Source organism: Microtus oregoni, unplaced genomic scaffold, assembly GCF_018167655.1.
Source record: "Microtus oregoni isolate MIOR12 unplaced genomic scaffold, Mior012 000009F_ref0000495, whole genome shotgun sequence".
NCBI lineage: Eukaryota > Metazoa > Chordata > Mammalia > Rodentia > Cricetidae > Microtus > Microtus oregoni.
The window spans coordinates 18,378,452-18,397,586 of NW_024543068.1; the positions used below are offsets into that span (position 1 = coordinate 18,378,452).

At 44.5% G+C, this 19,135-nt stretch overlaps 1 long non-coding RNA gene across 1 annotated transcript; it reads left to right on the forward strand.

Moving 5' to 3' along the window:
- Nucleotides 1-4,153: 4,153 nt before the first annotated feature.
- Nucleotides 4,154-10,007, forward strand: LOC121452223. The gene is made up of 3 exons (XR_005974831.1): nt 4,154-4,242; nt 5,570-5,575; nt 9,953-10,007. It is a non-coding gene; the product is annotated as an uncharacterized LOC121452223 (long non-coding RNA).
- Nucleotides 10,008-19,135: the final 9,128 nt, after the last annotated feature.

The window sequence follows — 19,135 nt, forward strand, 5'->3', positions numbered from 1 at the left end:
AGATTCAGGGAAGTTGACAAACCAACTCAATAAAGCCACAGCCTCCAAGTCCAAGAACAAATGTGGCCCCATCCCTCAGGTTTAGTGCCAGCCATTCAAGTCCTGTCTCCAATTGGATGCAGTACTGGATAGAAATATGGTAGCAGGGACCCGGGGGAGTTAGGAATCAATTTTAGGTCAGAGGGGACTCACATGCCTCTAATATTTTGTGGATCCCCTATTATCTCTTCAAAGCAATTAAACTATGACCGCAACAGCATTACTGGGCTCCTATTATACACTATGTTCCTGTGGTCTGGCAGTTGCCCAAGTATTAAAGAAGCAGACACAAGTCTGGGGACAGAGTTAAGCTGGCCTTTTATTTCTAGTCCTAGCCCGTCTCACAGCCGACCAGGGAAATGCTGTTTTCAGTCACTTTCTACACAGGAGGAAGAAGGAAGCGTATGCTGGTTGGGTGTGGCCCAGAAGCTTGGTTTACAGAGGTTCTGGGGAGTAACAGAACTAGTGGATGCCAGGAGGAAGTCCTGAATCTGTCTTCCTTCATCATCTGCCTCTTCTCATCCTTTTATAACCTCCCATATTCATCCTTTCTCCTAACTGTCCCGCGGGTTTCCCTGTGGTCCTCCCTTTGATCTTAGTGCTGGGACGTCACCAAGCTCAGTTCAGCAGTTAGGGTAGGGACCGGAGCTCACAAGGTCTAGTGTGTTTCTAGAACACGAATTTAAATTTAAACGGTGAAAAATAAAGGATGTAATGGAATATTAACAGTCTCTCATACATCATAGAAAACACAAGGGGGTCATCACAAGCCGTTGAGCAAGGCATTTGTTTTGCTTTGTTGTTTTGAGACAAATCTTATGTAACTTAGGCTGACTCTATCTTGGTATGTCTCCAGGGCTGACTTTGAATTCCTTTATAAAAAAATGTTTTTAAGTGATTTCATGTGTGTCTCATGTGCGTGAATGTGCACTTTTGTATGTGTATGTACAGGGGCACACGCGCCATGGAGCATGTGTGAGGGCTAGAGGGCAGGCTTTGAGTTTGAGGGAGGAGCTCTTGGCAGCTCCATAAATTGGAGTAGCTAGCGGTCAAGCTCCTGGAGGCTCTCCTGTCTCTACTTCCTGTTTCTGATGGGGCCTCTGGGGTTACAGAGGGCAGTTAGTTACAGATAGAGACCCAAACACAGATCGTTAGGCTTATATGCAACAGGGCAGTGCTTTTGCTTGTTTAGGGTTTTGTTTTATGTGTGTATGTGTGTTTCTTTTTCCTTTTTTGGGGGGGAGGGTGGGTTCAAGACAGGGTTTCTTTGTAGTTTTGGAGCCTGTCCTGGAACTAGCTCTTGTAGACCAGGCTGGCCTCGAACTCACAGAGATCCGCCTGCCTCTGCCTCCCGAGTGCTGGGATTAAAGGCATGCACCGCTACCACCCAGCTATTTTTTTTCTTCTTCCTCACTGAGCTGTCTCCCCAGTTCTGGCCTTGAACTCTTCATCACCCTGCCTCCACCTCCCAAGTGCTAGGCTTCCAAGCATGCACCACTACACCATATTTTCCATTTTTTGAGACAGGACCTCACTCTGCATACAAGGATTGCCTCAAACCAAAGGTGATCCTCTTGTCTCCTCTCCCCAAAAGTTGGGGTTACAGGAGGGTACCCCACAGGGTAACAGTTTCCTTTTTAGGCTATGCTCTAAACACATATCCATTGCAAAAGACACTCCCCACTGGTGCCCTTCTGCTGAGCCACTGGAAACCCCGTGTTTCACCCTGCCTAACCCCAGACTTCCTCCTCTTCCAGAAGGAAGTCATAGATCTATATATTTGACATCACTGCACAGACCTATAAAGAAGGGGGAAAATCCTACCAAAGAAGTTACTATGATTCCCATACCTGTACCTTGACCTAAGATGTGAGCCAGAAAGAGGAAGAGTAGTATTTTAAGGGAAAGGGGATGTATTGATGTTCAAATGCTGGTCAACTCAGAGCACAAACTAGATAGTTTACTCGGCAAATAAAGTGTATTAAAGAACGAAGCCTGAGCCAGGCGGTGGTGGCACACACCTTTAATCCCAGCACTCGGGAGGCAGAGGCAGGCAGATCTCAGTGAGTTCGAGGTCAGCCTGAGCTACAGAGCAGATACTAGGACAGCTAGGGCTACACAGAGAAACCCTGTCTTAAGAAGAAGAGGAGGAAGAGGAGGAGGAGGAGGAGGAGGAGGAGGAGGAGGAGGAGGAGGAGGAGAAGGAGAAGGAGAAGAAGAAGAAGAAGAAGAAGAAGAAGAAGAAGAAGAAGAAGAAGAAGAAGAAGAAGAAGAAAGCCTGGCTGAGGAATGAACCCTATGGTATAGGACACTAATAACCACAGACCCTCCTCTGCACAGAAGGTGAGAATTTGCAGCTGGGTTAAGTTACCAGACATCTTGTGCTGCTCTTGTTCTCCCTTCTGTAATGCATAGGTGTAAATCCTCGTTACCTGTGGGATCTAAATCTTTGGCAAAATGTATAGTATATTAATAGATGTTGAATAGAAGTTTTTAGAACCTAGTCCTTAAAACAGCACAACCTTAAGCAAGAGAGGACAGTAAAGGCATATTTATAAATCAATTAGCATCGAAGCTAATGGGCTGTCTCCGGTGAACTAGTTTCCCAAGAAGACAGACTCTGTGGGATCATCAGCCTCCCAGGATCATGTGGCTTTTCCTTAAAGTGGCTAAGATCTACCAGGGCCAGGACAGGGAGGATAACAAGAGCAGAGCTGGGTTTTACCCTACTTTCTATGATGCAATCCACATATCTTGGCGCCCCAGGCCAGCCTGCTCTCAACCAGCTCCCAGGGGAAGTATCTCTGGACTCCGATCTGCAAAAAATATTTTCCCATTCAACCTCATCCCAGGACCTAGTAGGGCTGGTGATCTGGACTTGGACAAGATGTCGTGATAGGAATTCTTAGCCTATTAATGTTGCCAAGTCCCAAGATACCTTTCTGTGATCGCTATGTCTGGCTGAAATTTCCCTTTGAACTGATACGGTAGAGCTGGGACAAGCACACGGTGTCCCCTGAGGGCGAGAATGGCTTAGACAGCAGCATGAAAGCTTTTAGTTGAGAAGCCTTGACATAGCCATGCTCTCCTTAACAATACTCCTTTGTCCCTCCTCAGCCGGTTGAGCTCCCCATATCCTGGCAAAGGGAGGCACCGAGGGGAGGGAGGGGATCGGCTTAGAGATTGGTTTTTAATCTCCAGGGCAGAAATTCTGTTCAACACGGCCAGTGCCTGGATTGGCTGGATCAGAAAGGGCGGCAGCAGAATAGGGGTGGAAGTGTGTGTGTGCGTGTGTGTGTGTTTGTGTGTGTGTGTTTGTATGTGTGTGTGTGTGTAGAGTTCTCTTCCATGCTTCCTGTGTGTTCTAGTCAACTCTCTCTTCCCAAAGTGTGCAGCCTTCCCAGTTAAACCCACACGTAGGTATCTGAAGTGATGTGGTTTCAATGTGTGTCCCTATTCTTGTTTCACATGGTCTCTTTTTATATCGTATTTTCTTTGTTTGAGACCAGGTTATATTAGAGGCTGGCCTCAGATTTGCTCCATAGCCAAGGACAACCTTGAATTTTCCCTCTTGCCCCCACCTCCCTGTACTGTGAAGAGACTGGGACTTCACAGGCTGAGGTTACAGGCATGTCCCACCACTCCTAGTTCATGGCGTGCTGGGGGTCAAATCCAGGACATTGTACATGCTAGGCCAGCACACCACAAACTGAGCTACACCTCCAGCCGTCCGCTTTTGTCTCTTTAGCCTTGTACTCCCTTCATTTACTGCTGGCCTTTTGCACTAGTTTTCAGGGTTGTGACTGATGTTTCATTGTTAACATTTTTTTTAACTTTCTTTTTATTTATTCTTTCTGTCTTTCACATCCTGCGTCTCAATCCCATTCTTTTCCCCATCCCTTCATATCTGCCCTCTGCCATGGCCTCCCCCCAAAATAAAATAAAATTTAAGAGGAAAATAAAAAGGAAAAATCATCTCATCAAGGAAGCTGTAGGGTGACCCAGTGAGTCACACAGTAAACCCTTTTGTCCATATCTCTTTACTTGCAAGTGTTCATTGCAGAGACGTGATCACTGGTCTGTTTCCAGGCCTCTGGGTTCTGCTGGGCCTTCACTGGAACACCTCTTGGATATCCTGTTGTTGCCCTGTGTCCTGGAGATCGGGTCAGGCCCTTTCGTGTGCTCCAGCAGATCACAGACGGGGTGAGTGTTGGGGTGGGCCAACTCATAACCCTGGTTCTGGGCCTGGGTAGTTTCAGGGCTGGGGAGCCCACCAGCTCTCCCCTATCCTCTCCACTAGGGTGAACTCTCCAGCATTACCCTGGCTAGTTCATGCCTTGCAAAGCCGAGCAAGGGCGGGGCTAGTTCTCCTGCTTTCCTGTCCTCAAGGTAGGCTCTTCCACACTTACTTCATCAGGCCAGCGCTACGGTGTTGCTCCCTACAAGGGCCACTCTCCTGAGCCCTGCAGCTGGGGAGGGGCAGGGACAGCTTTCCCACTCTTAGGACCTCAGGGCCAGCTCTCCCACCTGCCACAGGTGACAAGGGGCCCACACAACCTCCTGGCAGATGAGGGGTGGGGCCGGATCTGATCAACTCTAGTGTGCTGCCCAGGCAAGGTGCAGGGCTCGCTTTCCTGAGTGCAGCAGCTGGAAAGGGGGAGGGTCGACTTCCTTGCCCACCACAAGTTGTAGGGGCCAGGGGGTTGAGGGGTGGGGGTGGGGGAATGTATCTCTCCCTCACCACCTCCGCCGCCACTGCCACCACCACCACCACCACCACCACCACCACGACGTAGCAAATGAGAGGGGGAGTGGTCAGTGATCCCACTCTCACAGGCTCAGGGCCAGCTCACTCTTGCCTCTGCCACCACGGTCAGCTCTACCGTGCTGCCCAGGTGAGGAGCAAGGCCTGCTCTCCCAAGTGCTGCAGCTGGCGAGGCCAGGGTCAGCTCTCCTGCTCCTATGACCTCAGGGCCAGCTCTCCCACTTGCCTCAGGCACAGAGGGGGGCAGGAGGGGAGGGCATCTCTCCCCCACCCATGCCACCATATAGCAGACGGGAATGGGGCCAGATCTCTCATGCTCACGTTTTCGGGCAGGCTCACCCCTGCCCCCATCCACAGGGTCAGCTTGGCTGTGCTGCCCAGATGATGGGCAGGGCTCATTTTCCTGCATGCTGCAGCTGGTAAAAGGGAGGGATGCTCACTCGCCAGTTGGAGTTGTAGAGGTGAGGGGCAGGATATTTTTCCCTGGCTCCCACTACCACACTTCAGATGAGGGAGATGGTACCAGCTATGGCCCTGTCATAGCCTCAGGGCTGGCTTACTGTGCCCTGTCTACAGGGTCAACTCTACCGTGGTTCCCAGGCAAGGTGCAGGGCCCATTCTCCCAAGTGCTGTAGCTGGTAAGGGGTTGGTTCAGGTCCCTCACCTTCTGCAGGTGGAGAGAAGTGACCTATTCTATTGCTGTGAAAAGACACCACGACCAAGGCAGCCTGTGAAAGAAAACATTTAATTGGGGCTTGTTTACAGCTTAAGGTGAGTCCATGATCATCGCGGAGGAGAACATGGCTGCAGGCAGGCCCCGCACTGAAGCAGTAGCTGAGAGCTTGCATCCTGATCCGAAGGCAGGAGGCAGAGAGAGGCTTTTGAAAACCCAGAGCCCACCTCCAGTTGATGGAGGAAGGTCATTGGCTAATAAAGGAACTGCCCTGGCCCATTTTATTGGTTAGAGGATAGGTGGGAGGAGAAAACAGGACAGAACACTGGGAGGAAGAGGAAGTGAGGTCAGAGTCTCGACAGCTTTCCTCTCAGGAGCAGACACCTGAGAGAGACGCCATGCCCCGCTCCCGGCATGAAGCTCCGACCCAGGATGGACTAGGCTAGAATCTTCCCGGTAAGACCGGTTCTCACAGATTATTAGAGATGGGTTGATCGGGATAACAGGATTAGCCAGTAAGGGCTAGGGCTAAAGGGCCAAGCAGTGATTAAAAGAATACAGTGTCTGTGTAATTATTTTGGGCATAAGCTAGCCTGGCAGGCGGCCGGGGGAGCTGAGAACGCAGCCCTGCCGCCCCTATTACTTCATATGGCGCCTACGTGGACAACTGCTTCCACATAAAGCCTGAGACAGCTTGGGAAGTAATTCTAGAACAAAATGAAAGCATTGTGCCTGGTTTCTTGGTAGCAGCATTTTCTCAGTTCTACTCTGCTTGCTAGAGGCAAGCAAGCGCCTCATCTAAGAGAGGCTTCCTGACTCAGCTTTAGCTGCAAAGGCTGCAGCTCATTAAGAGGTCCTGCCACGAAACACTTAAACGGTGTTGACGAAAAGCTGATCACATGCTTTTTGGTTTTCAGCCATAGCAGGAAAAAAGCTGCGCCATTTAAAAATGCCGGCTTTCTGGGCTGTCCTGCCAGGACAAACTCTGACTCTTTTACGCAGGCAGTTTGTGCGGTTTGCAAGCACAGGCTGTTGAAGCTCGCTTGCTGGCTACAGCCAGTACCTCAGCCATGAGGCTGGAAAGCTAAGGAATGGGCCAGATCCAGCTGGCAAAGCCACGCCTTTAATCCTACTGATATTGCTTGGTAAATTAAAGATTCATGTGGTAGAAAAAGAGAGATATACAGTAAAGAGAGATTCAAAGACAAAGAAAATTTTTAAATGGTTTACAGTGTGTTAAAAATATATGCAGACTAAAAGTTGTAGTTCTTAAAGTAAAAAACAAAAAAAGAAAGAGAGTTGTGTGTGGTAGCACACGCCTTTAATCCCAGTGCCTAGAAGGCAGAGGCAAACAGACCTCTGTGAGTTCAAGGTGTATTAGCTTACACCTTTAATCCCAATGCCTGGGAGGCAGAGACAGGCGGATCTCTGAGAGTTCAAAGACAGCCTGGTCTACAGAGTTACTTCAGGTCAAAGACACAGAGAACCTGTCTCAAAAAGCAAAGAGTTAAAAGTAAAAATAAACGAAATCGAGGTTAAAACAAAGCTGTACAAAGATGGAAAATACACAGAAAATTTTGATACTGTATGCTATTATGCTCTCTTTAAATTATTTAAATGCTGAGGAAGGAGCAACAGATGCTAAAAGATATTTGTTTATAAATGCTGCTGAACTAATCCAACATAGATACTTTGAAAATGCCTTAAATTTGAAATTTGGATCTAAGGACATGATACTTTGGAAAGGAGTTTCTTATTTTGTTTTCACAGAGGATGAGACACTGTTCATTTCTTCTATTCCGATTTGGTATGATGGACCACGCCCTCCTGAAGGGTTGCAGTGAACATCTTCAGAAAATTGCTTCGCTCAACTGCCAACTGAGATGAAACTAGCACACAGGTTATACCATGAAAGACCTAATTAACGACGCCCCCATTCAGCAGAAAGCAGTTTGGAGAGAAAAAACTGCGCCCATGTTCCCAAATATGGTTTATAAACGTTCTTTTACATTTAAAGGGGGATATGATATAGATATGAATAATTTGCATTAGTATAGATTTTGCTTTATTGATAGAGATTTAAGGTCAATTTTGTTATATGTATAAGTGTTTCTGATTTTGATTAAGGTATTGTGATTGTGTAGTTCATTTAAATATGTACTGTATAATTAAGAAATATAGGTTGTTAATGGATAATCATCGATAATAGTAAAGCTTGTAGTCATGTTAATTAGATTTTTAGATATATAGAGATATATTTTCGATAGACATTCTTCATGTCTTTCAAAGATTACAGAATAGGACTTTTCATGACAATGAGACACTCTGCTCCTGGCAGCACCAATCTACTTCAAGAGGAAGATGGGCATCGAAGAGGCTCGTTATGGAGTTTTGATAGCCATTTGGGCAAGAAACTGCTCTTGCCTGGACTATTGCATAAACTGGACACAGAACCCACAGAGAGAGGACTATTGAACTTGCCTAAGGTGAGATGATCTTTCAGGGTTCCTGATTCATGAAAGAGTCTGCGAGACATTCTGCAGGACACAACAGATAGTGACTGAACTGACTTTGAATTTTCCTGCTTTATGGAAATGTCTGCTGGATACCATGGGCCTGAAGGCTGAAGATGGATGCCCCAACGGTACAGAGGAACTTTGGGTGACTGTCCAGGCAGCGAGATGTCTCTGTCATTTCTAGAGTTTGAAGTTTCTTAGTTCTTGTTTACTTAGGTAATATTATATCTTTCTGGAGTCTTTGATGGAGTTAAGAATAGTTAGTTATAGTTATAGTTTTCCTTAGTTATGATAAAGATTATTGTAACTTTTACTTGATAACTGTTTTGTTATATGTAATTTTGCTATGTTAAAGTTAAAGCCTTTTTTTTGTTTAAACCGAAAAAGGGGAAATGATGGAGGAAGGTCATTGGCTAATAAAGGAACTGCCCTGGCCCATTTTATTGGTTAGAGGATAGGTGGGAGGAGAAAACAGGACAGAACACTGGGAGGAAGAGGAAGTGAGGTCAGAGTCTCGACAGCTTTCCTCTCAGGAGCAGACACCTGAGAGAGACGCCATGCCCCGCTCCCGGCATGAAGCTCCGACCCAGGATGGACTAGGCTAGAATCTTCCCGGTAAGACCGGTTCTCACAGATTATTAGAGATGGGTTGATCGGGATAACAGGATTAGCCAGTAAGGGCTAGGGCTAAAGGGCCAAGCAGTGATTAAAAGAATACAGTGTCTGTGTAATTATTTTGGGCATAAGCTAGCCTGGCAGGCGGCCGGGGGAGCTGAGAACGCAGCCCTGCCGCCCCTATTACTTCATCCAGTGGCACGCCTCCTCCAACAAGGCTACACGACCCTGATCCTTCCTAAACAGTCTACAGCTGGGAACCAAACAATATATGGGAGTCATTCTTCTTCAAACCACCATGGGAAGCGTGTGATAGATTTGCATTCTGATGGAAGGATATCAATATGGGTGGTGCTAGGCTTGGGTTGTCTCAGGCTATATAGAAAAACCTCTGAACTGTCTGCTCCATTTTGTTGTGAGCCAGAAAACTCTCCTAAAACATAAACTTTAAGTTTAGGAGGATAGTTCAATGGCATCATGCTTGTCTAGCATATAGTTCAGTCCCCAGCACGGGGTTGTGGGAGAGCTCAGAGCGATTGTGCACATAATCCTAGGTATTCAAGATACCAAGGCAGAAGGATTACTTGAGCCCTGGAGAAGTCAGTCTAGACAATGCAAGACTCTCACTTAAAACCAAACAATGATGAGATTGAATAGTGTTCCTAACCACTGTGCCAGAGCTACCTTTAGCTCTCTGAACTGCAGCTCAGAGAAGTGAATAAGTTAGGGGGCCACTTATATCTTGGCTCATACAAACATCCAGGAAGCAATTGGCTACAAAATCCGCATGTAAGAGTGCGCCCTCTATTGGAGGGGTGAAGAAACATCATCACAGTCCTGGTAGGGTAGCACTGGGAGAAATTAGGTTTAGTCAGAACTCTACAAACCCAATCCACAGGCTCTTCCTTCAGGGCCTAGTGTGAGAAATTCCTCTGATTCTCAAAACAGATCTGTGCTTTCGGAGTGCAGCCCTAGGTGCTTTGCAGAGGCAAAAGAGGCCTCGCTGGTGTGGCTTGTTGAAGACACCAACCTGTGGGCTGTACACGCCAGCCACATAGAAACTGTGTCAGAAGACATCCTGCCCTCAGGCTGAGTCCACCATGAGGGGAAACATTTCGTGATGAAAACATGCTTTCCCTTTTCCTCCTGTTAGTGGTAGTTATGAACATTACATTTTTTTCTTAAACTTGCAATCCAAAGGTACCTAAGTATGTCATCATAAATGGAAAAATAGGGGACAGAAATCACATAGGGATAGGTTTTCCACACTTGTTTTTGTGTGAATGTTTAATATTAATGCAAGATGTAAAAATGTTAATGTAAGTCAATGTTTCTGTGAACCAGGTTCTAAAAATGTAATAAAATTGTAAATAGGCGGCGGAGAGGCACGGTGTCCAGACATGGCGGAGAGGTGTAGCGTCCAGATACAGCGGAGAGGCACCGCAATCAGGAAGAGGCTTTAGGGGACCAGCGCAGGGGACTGGCGGGGACCTGCGCGGAGGAAGACACAAGCAGCAGGGACAGGCGTGCAATAACGAGAGCAAATCGCCCTACTACAATTAAATCAAAGAGGTAGGCCTTTTCTTGGTGAGGTCACTGGCAAACGGGGAGCCTGGTCCTGTCCTGAAGACCCTTCGGAGGGGTGAGTGAGTTCTTGGCCTGCGGCAGGAACCAGGAAACAGAGCGAGGGCATTTTGTAAGCGGAGGCCTTGGCCAGCAGGGAAACCTGATCCAGTTATTAAAAGACCCATTAGATAGGATCAATAGGAGGAGATGGGCAGGCGCCAAGGCAAGAATTCACCCAATAATCTGAAAAACAACATGAAAACACCAGAACCCAATGATCTTACAACAGAAGTATTTGAACACCCTAACACAGAAGAAGTGGAAAAAATTGACTTTATGAAAGCAATAGAGTCCCTTAAACAACATGTAAAAAATGCCCTTATAGAAATGGATGAGAAGTATAACAAAAAGTTTGAAGAAATGAGTAAATACGTACATGATACCCTGGGAAACCAAGAAAAAAATGATCAAACAGGTAATGGAAACAGTTCAAGAATTGAAAACTGAAATGAAGGCAAGGAAGAAAATACAAAATGAGGACCAGCTGGATATGGAAAATCTAGGTCAACGAGCAGAGTCTACAGAAACAAGCATAATCAATAGAATACAAGAGATAGAAGAAAGAATCTCAGATTCTGAAGACACCATAGAGAAAATAAACGAACAGATCAAAGAAAACAGCAAAGCCAACAAATTCTCAACACAAAACATTCAGGAAATATGGACACAATAAAAAGACCAAACCTAAAAAAGAGAAAAGAAAAAAGACCAAACCTAAGAATAATAGGAATAGAAGAAAGAGAAGAGTCACATCTCAAAGGCCCAGAAAATATTTTTAACAAAATTATGGAAGAAAACTTTCCCAACATAAAGAAAGATATTCATGGCCGGGCGGTGGTGGCACACGCCTTTAATCCCAGCACTCGGGAGGCAGAGGCAGGCGGATCTCTGTGAGTTCAAGACCAGCCTGGTCTACAGAGCGAGTTCCAGGACAGGCTCCAAAGCCACAGAGAAACCCTGTCTCGAAAAACCAAAAAAAAAAAAAAAGAAAGATATTCATTTAAATATTCAAGAAGCATACAGAACACCAAACAGACTGGATCAAAGAAAAACATCTCCTCGCCATATAATAATCAAAACACAAAATATACAGGTTAAAGAAAGAATATTAAGAGCTGCAAAGGAAAAAGGGCAAGTAACTTATAAAGGTAAACCAATCAGACTTACACCTGACTTCTCTATGGAAACCATGAAAGCCAGAAGGTCCTGGATAGATGTACTGCAGAAGCTAAGAGACCATGGATACAAACCCAAACTACTATACCCAGCCAAGCTATCGTTCACTATCAATGGAGAAAACAAGACATTCCAGGATAAGAACAAATTTAAACAATACGTAGCCACAAATCCAGCCCTACAGAAAGTAATAGAAGGAAAATTGCAACCCAAGGAATCCAACACTGCCAACACTGCCTACAATAACTCAGGCATCTAGCGACCCTTCACCAGCACATCTCAAAGAAGGGAGACACACAATCTCTACTACCAAAACCAATAAGAATAACCGGAGTAAACAACCACTGGTCATTAATATCACTTAATATTAATGGGCTCAATTCACCTATAAAAGGGCACAGGCTAAGAGATTGGATACGAAAACAGGATCCAACATTCTGCTGTTTGCAAGAAACACATCTCAACCACAAAGACAGGCACCTACTCAGAGTAAAGGGTTGGGAAAAGGTCTTTCAAGCAAATGGTCCTAAGAAAAAAGCAGGTGTGGCCATACTAATTTCTAACAAAACTGACTTCAAACTAAAATCAATCAGAAGAGACCGAGAAGAACACTTTATACTCATAACAGGAACAATTCATCAGGAGGACGTCTCAATCCTGAATATCTACGCCCCTAATATAAAAGAAATATTACTATAACTCAAGGCAGACATCAAACCACACACACTAGTAGTAGGAGACTTCAACACACTTCTCTCTCCAAGGGACAGGTCAATCAGACAGAAACCTAATAGAGAATTAAGAGAATTATTGGAGGTAATGAAGCAATTGGACTTAACAGACATCTATAGAACATTCCACCCAAATAGGAAAGAATATACCTTCGTCTCTGCAGCTCACGGAACCTTCTCAAAAATTGACCACATACTTGGAAACAAAGGAAACCTCCACAGATACAAAAAAATATCAGTGTTCACCTGTGTCCTATCTGATCACCATGGATTAAAGTTAGAAGGCAACAACAATGCTACCCACAGAAAGCCGACAAACTCATGGAAACTGAACAGTCAACTACTGAACCACACCTGGGTCAAGGAAGAAATTAAGAAAGAAATTAAAGTCTTCCTTGAATTTAATGAAACTAAAGAGACAACATACTCAAACCTATGGGACACAATGAAAGCAGTGCTAAGAGGAAAATTCATAGCACTAAGTGCCCACTTAAAGAAAACGGAGAATGCATATATTGGGGACTTAACAACACACCTGAAAGCTCTAGAAAAAAAAGAAGCAGACGCGCCCAGGAGAAGTAGAAGACTGGAAATAATAAAACTGAGGGTGAAAATCAACAAAATAGAAACACAGAAAACAGTCCAAAGAATCAATGAAACAAAAAGCTGGTTCTTGGAGAAAATCAACAAGATCGACAAACCCCTATCCAAACTAATTAAACGACTGAGAGAGAACACGCAAATAAATAAGATCAGAAATGAAAAGGGGGACATAACCACAGACACAGAGGAAATTCAGAGAATCATTAGATCTTACTACAAAAGCCTGTATGCCACAAAACTGGAAAATACAAAAGAAATGGACATTTTTTAAAAATAAGTACCATATACCAAAGCTAAACCAAGACCAGGTGAATGATCTAAATAGACCTGTTACTCGTGAAGAATTAGAAACGGTTATCAAAAATCTCCCTTTGAAAAAAAGCCCAGGACCAGATGGTTTCAATGCAGAATTCTACCAGAACTTCCAAGAAGAACTAATACCTATACTCCTTAATGTATTTCACAATATAGAAACAGAAGAGTCTTTGCCAAATTCCTTTTATGAAGCTACAGTTACCCTGATACCAAAACCACACAAAGACCCAACCAAGAAAGAGAATTACAGGCCTATCTCACTCATGAATATCGACGCAAAAATTCTCAATAAAATACTGGCAAACCAAATCCAAGAACACATTAGAAAAATTATCCATTATGATCAAGTAGGCTTCATCCCAGAGATGCAGGGCTGGTTCAACATACACAAATCTATCAATATAATCCACCATATAAATAAACTGAAAGAAAAAAACCATATGATCATTTCATTAGATGCTGAAAAAGCATTCGACAAAATTCAACACCCCTTTATGATAAAGGTCTTGGAGAGAATAGGGATACAAGGGTCCTACCTAAATATAATAAAAGCTATTTACAGCAAGCCGACAGCTAACATTAAATTAAACAGAGAAAAACTCAAAGCCATCCCACTAAAATCAGGAACAAGACAAGGATGTCCACTCTCTCCATACCTCTTCAATATAGTGCTTGAAGTTCTAGCAATAGCAATAACACAACATAAGGAGATCAAGGGGATTCATATTGGAAAGGAAGAAGTTAAGCTTTCGTTATTTGCAGATGATATGATAGTATACATGAGTGACCCCAAAAATTCTACCAAAGAACTCCTACAGCTGATAAACACCTTTAGTAATGTGGCAGGATACAAGATCAACTCCAAAAAATCAGTGGCCTTCCTATACACTAAGGATAAGGAAGCAGAGAGGGAAATCAGAGAAGCATCACCTTTCACGATAGCCACAAATAGCATAAAATATTTTGGGGTAACTCTGACCAAGGAAGTGAAAGATCTATTTGACAAGAACTATAAGGCATTGAAGAAAGAAATTGAAGAGGACACCAGAAAATGGAAGGACCTCCCTTGCTCTTGGATTGGGAGGATCAACATAGTAAAAATGGCAATTCTACCAAAAGCAATCTATAGATTCAATGCAATCCCCATCAAAATCCCATCAAAATTCTTCACAGATCTGGAGAAGACAATAATCAACTTTATATGGAAAAACAAAAAACCCAGGATAGCCAAAACAATCTTATACAATAAAGGATTGTCTGGAGGCATTACCATCCCTGACTTCAAACTCTATTACAGAGCTACAGTATTGAAAACAGCTTGGTATTGGCATAAAATCAGAGAAGTCGACCAATAGAATTGAATAGAAGACCCTGACTTTAACCCACAAACCTATGAACACCTGATTTTCAATAAAGGAGTTAAAAGTATACAATGGAAAAAAGAGAGCATCTTCAACAAATTGTGCTGGCAAAACTGGATGTCAACCTGTACAAGAATGAAAATAGATCCATATCTATCACCATGCACAAAACTCAAGCCCAAATGGATTAAAGACCTCAATATCAGTCTGAACACATTGAACCTGATAGAAGAGAAAGTGGGAAGTACTCTACAGCACATGGGCACAGGAGACCACTTCCTACGTATAACCCCAGCAGCACAGACACTAAGGGCATCATTGAATAAATGGGACCTCCTGAGACTGAGAAGCTTCTGTAAAGCAAAGGACACTGTCACTAAGACAAAAAGGCAACCCACTTACTGGGAGAAGATCTTCACCAACTCCGCAACTGACAAAGGTCTGATCTCCAAAATATATAAAGAACTCAAGAAACTAGACCGTAAAAGGCTAATCAACCCAATTATAAAATGGGGCACTGAGCTGAACAGAGAATTCTCAACAGAAGAACTTCAAATGGCCAAAAGACACTTAAGGTCATGCTCAACTTCCTTAGCGATCAGGGAAATGCAAATCAAGACAACTTTAAGATACCATCTTATACCTGTCAGAATGGCTAAAATAAAAAACACCAATGATAGCCTTTGCTGGAGAGGTTGTGGAGAAAGGGGTACACTCTCCCACTGCTGGTGGGAATGCAAACTTGTGCAACCACTTTGGAAAGCAGTGTGGCGGTTTCTCAGGAAATTCGGGATCAACCTACCCCTGGATCCAGCAATACCACTCTTGGGAATATACCCAAGAGGGGCCCTATCATACAAAAAAAGTATATGCTCAACTATGTTCATAGCAGCATTGTTTGTAATAGCCAGAACCTGGAAACAACCTAGATGCCCTTCAACGGAAGAATGGATGAAGAAAGTATGGAATATATACTTATTAGAGTATTACTCAGCAGTAAAAAACAAGGACTTCTTGAATTTTGCATACAAATGGATGGAAATAGAAAACACTATCCTGAGTGAGGTAAGCCAGACCCAAAAAGAGGATCATGGGATGTACTCACTCATATTTGGTTTCTAGCCATAAATAAAGGACATTGAGCTTATAATTCATGTTCCTAGAGAAGCTAAATAAGAAGGTGAATCCAAAGACAAACACATAGGCATCCTCCTGAATATTAACCTTCATCGGGCGATGAAAGAAGACAAAGACAGAGACCCACATTGGAGCACCGGACAGAAATCTCAAGGTCCAAATCAGGAGCAGAAGGAGAGGGAGCACGAGCAAGGAACTCAGGACCGCGAGGGGTGCACCCGCACACTGAGACAATGGGGATGTTCTATCGGGAACTGACCAAGGCCAGCTGGCCTGGGTCTGAAAAAGCATGGGATAAATCCGGACTAGCTGAACATAGCGGACAATGAGGAATACTGAGAACTCAAGAACAATCGCAGTGGGTTTTTGATCCTACTGCACGTACTGGCTTTGGGGGAGCCTAGGCAGTTTGGATGCTCACCTGGATAGAGGTGGGCGGTCCTTGGACTTCCCACAGGTCAGGGAACCCTGATTGCTCTTTGAGCAGATGAGGGAGGGGGACTTGATCGGGGGAGGGGGAGGGAAATGGGAGGCGGTGGCGGGGAGGAGGCAGAAATCCTTAATAAATAAATAAATTTAAAAAAATGTAAATAAACCTTATAAAGTTTTCTAGACTATGTCAGTACTTGGATTTGTAAAAACAAAGCAAAACCAAAACCCAAATAAATGTCTTATTGATGTCAACTAAGTGGTATTTTTAGCAGATTCTGTCTCTTCACTATACTTTTCGGAGTTGTCCTATATGCAAGTACATGTTTTTCTAAATTGTATGTGTATTGCAGTGTGTGTGTGTTTGGGGGTATTCCTGCTACTGAGTATCTGTGAATGTTGGAAGACAGCTGGTAGGAGTCTATTTTCTCCTTCTACTATGTGGGTCTCAGGGATCAAACTTGAGTTATCAAATTTAGTGGCAAATGCCTTAGTCCACTGAGACATCTCTCCAGCCCTCAACTACATGTTTTTTTTGTGGGGGTGGGTGGGTAGTTTTTTTCTTTTTAATGTCAGTCTTTCGTACTGTCCCTGTTATTTTGCTACTAAGATACATTAAACTACACAATTAAGTAAATTAATAAAATAGAGATACGCCGGGCGGTGGTGGCACACGCCTGTAATCCCAGCACTCGGGAGGCAGAGGCAGGCGGATCTCTGTGAGTTCGAGGCCAGCCTGGTCTACAAAGGGAGTTCCAGGACAGGCTCCAAAGCTACAGAGAAACCCTGTCTCAAAAAACCAAAAAAATAAAAATAAAAAAAAATAAAATAGAGATAGATAAAGTAGAAAGGAAAGAAGGAGGAGAGAGAGGAAAAAGGAAAGAAGAAAGAAAGAAAGAAAGAAAGAAAGAGAAAAAAGAAAGGAAAAAGTCAAGGAGCGAGAGAACACTGGGATAGGGGGAGAAAGAGATGGGGAAAGGTGAGGAAGAAGACAGCGCAAACTGTTGGGTGGTGATGCACACCTTAATCTTAGCACTCAGTAGGCAGAGACAGGTAGATCTCTGTGAGTTCAAGGCCAGCCTGGTCTATGGAGCAAGTTCCAGGACAGCAGTGGTACACAGAGAAACCCTGTCTCGCGAAACAACGATGGCAACAAGACACACTAACTTAGAGAGTGCTGGGTTAGGTGTAGCTCCTGGAGCTGCTTGCTTGCCTCCTCAGGGACATTTGCCATCTGGGATCTGTTTAGCAGCCTTTGCCTTCATGTTGGTAACAGACTTCCGACTTCCGTTTCCCTGCTCACCTCTCACCCACAAAGGCTGGGGCTGGGAGGCTGATACACCGGAGGACCCTGCTGGGTCTTTCCATGGCCCAGAGGGAAAGTGCGTGTCTGACCTACACAGGAAAACCGTGACCAGAACAACAAACAACAAAAGCTGGAATCCGGTGCTACCGGTGGCAGAAAGCCTTGGCTCTCAATTACTTCCCACGACCTAGTCTGAATTGCACACACACAGGTGACATTCACTTTTTTTTTTTTGAAGCAATGGCTCTCATTGACCGGGAGCTTGTCAAGTGGGCTAGGCTTCTTGTCCAGCGATTCCTGTCCATCCGCCTGACTGCATCTTCCCAGCCACTGGGATGATGAACCTGTGACATCACGCCCAGTGTTTATTTTAGTGTGAGCCACGGTGAGGGCTCAAATTCAGTTCTTCATGCTTGCAAGACAATCACTTTACCAACTGAACATTCTCTCCAGCTCCTCGTCAGAATTCTTGCAGACTTTAAAAAAGCAAAACCACAAAACCGTAAACCCAGATATGGTGGCACACACCATTAATCCAGCACTTGGGAAGCAGAGGCAGGAGGATATCTGTGAGACTTTCTTAGACCAGCCTGGTCTACTTAATGAGTTTCAGGCAAGCCAGGGCTAAAGTGAGACCCTGCCTCAAGCAAATAAAAACTTTTAAAAACTGATGTGGGTATGTGGGCATGTGTGCTGTAGCATGCATGTGTAGGTCAAAGGTCAATTCTGTGGACTCGGTTTTTTCCTTTTACCCTTGTATGGGTTCCAGGGATCAACCTCAGATCTTTGCTTACCCAGTCAGCTCATCAGCTTGTTGTAGCAAGCTTGTGTTTATCAATAATCCTTTCTACCTGTGAACCTCCTGGTCACAAATTATCATTCTAATATTTATTCTTTTTAGATTTAAGATATCTATAAACGCCGGGCAGTGGTGGCGCACGCCTTTAATCCCAGCACTCGGGAGGCAGAGGCAGGTGGATCTCTGTGAGTTCGAGACCAGCCTGGTCTACAAGAGCTAGTTCCAGGACAGGCTCCAAAACCACAGAGAAACCCTGTCTCGAAAAACCAAAAAAAAAAAAAAAAAAAAAAAAAAAAAAAGATATCTATAAACTCTGCATGGTGGCACATGTCTCACAGCTGTAATCCTGACACTCAAGAGGTGGAGGTAGGAAGGTCAGAATTTCAAGGTCATGTTCAGCTCCACAGCAAGTTCCAGGCCCACCTGGTCTGTGTGAGACCCTAGTCAAAGAATCCTAGATGATACAGACTCGTAGTCCTTAGCCTCTTTGGGCATCCTTTTTTCCTATTTGAAGAAAAGCTTGTTAGTTGGAAGCATAGATACTGCCTCAGCTCGTGCTTGTAATCTCAGCATGTGGGAAGTTGAGGCAGGGGGACTGCCATGAGTTCAAAGCCAGACTAGGCAATAGAGCGAGACTCTGTCTCAGAAAGTTCTTTTTTTGGGGGGGGGGTGTTGCAGTGACATCCATTTTTAAATGCCAGCATGTTACTTTGACTCACCAAGAGTCATAGATCTTCCCCTCCCTCCCTCCCTTCCTCCCTCCCTCCCTCACCCTCCCTCTTTCTCTTGCTTCCTCATAAAACCCATCCAAATATGATGCTTTCTGCTTCTGCCTCGCTTCTCTCTTATCACAGCATCTTCATAAACTGTATGTGGTCCTCTCTTGGTCCCCAGTTTCTGTGCCCAGACTTTTTCTCATCTGGCTACAGGCCAGTTTCTGCAAAAATTACTCTCTCAAGTCATATTTTTCCTGACTCAGGGTCAAAGGGCAACCCCAGGAAACGTCCTCTCTATCAAGCATGAAGAAATTTTTCCAAATCCCTT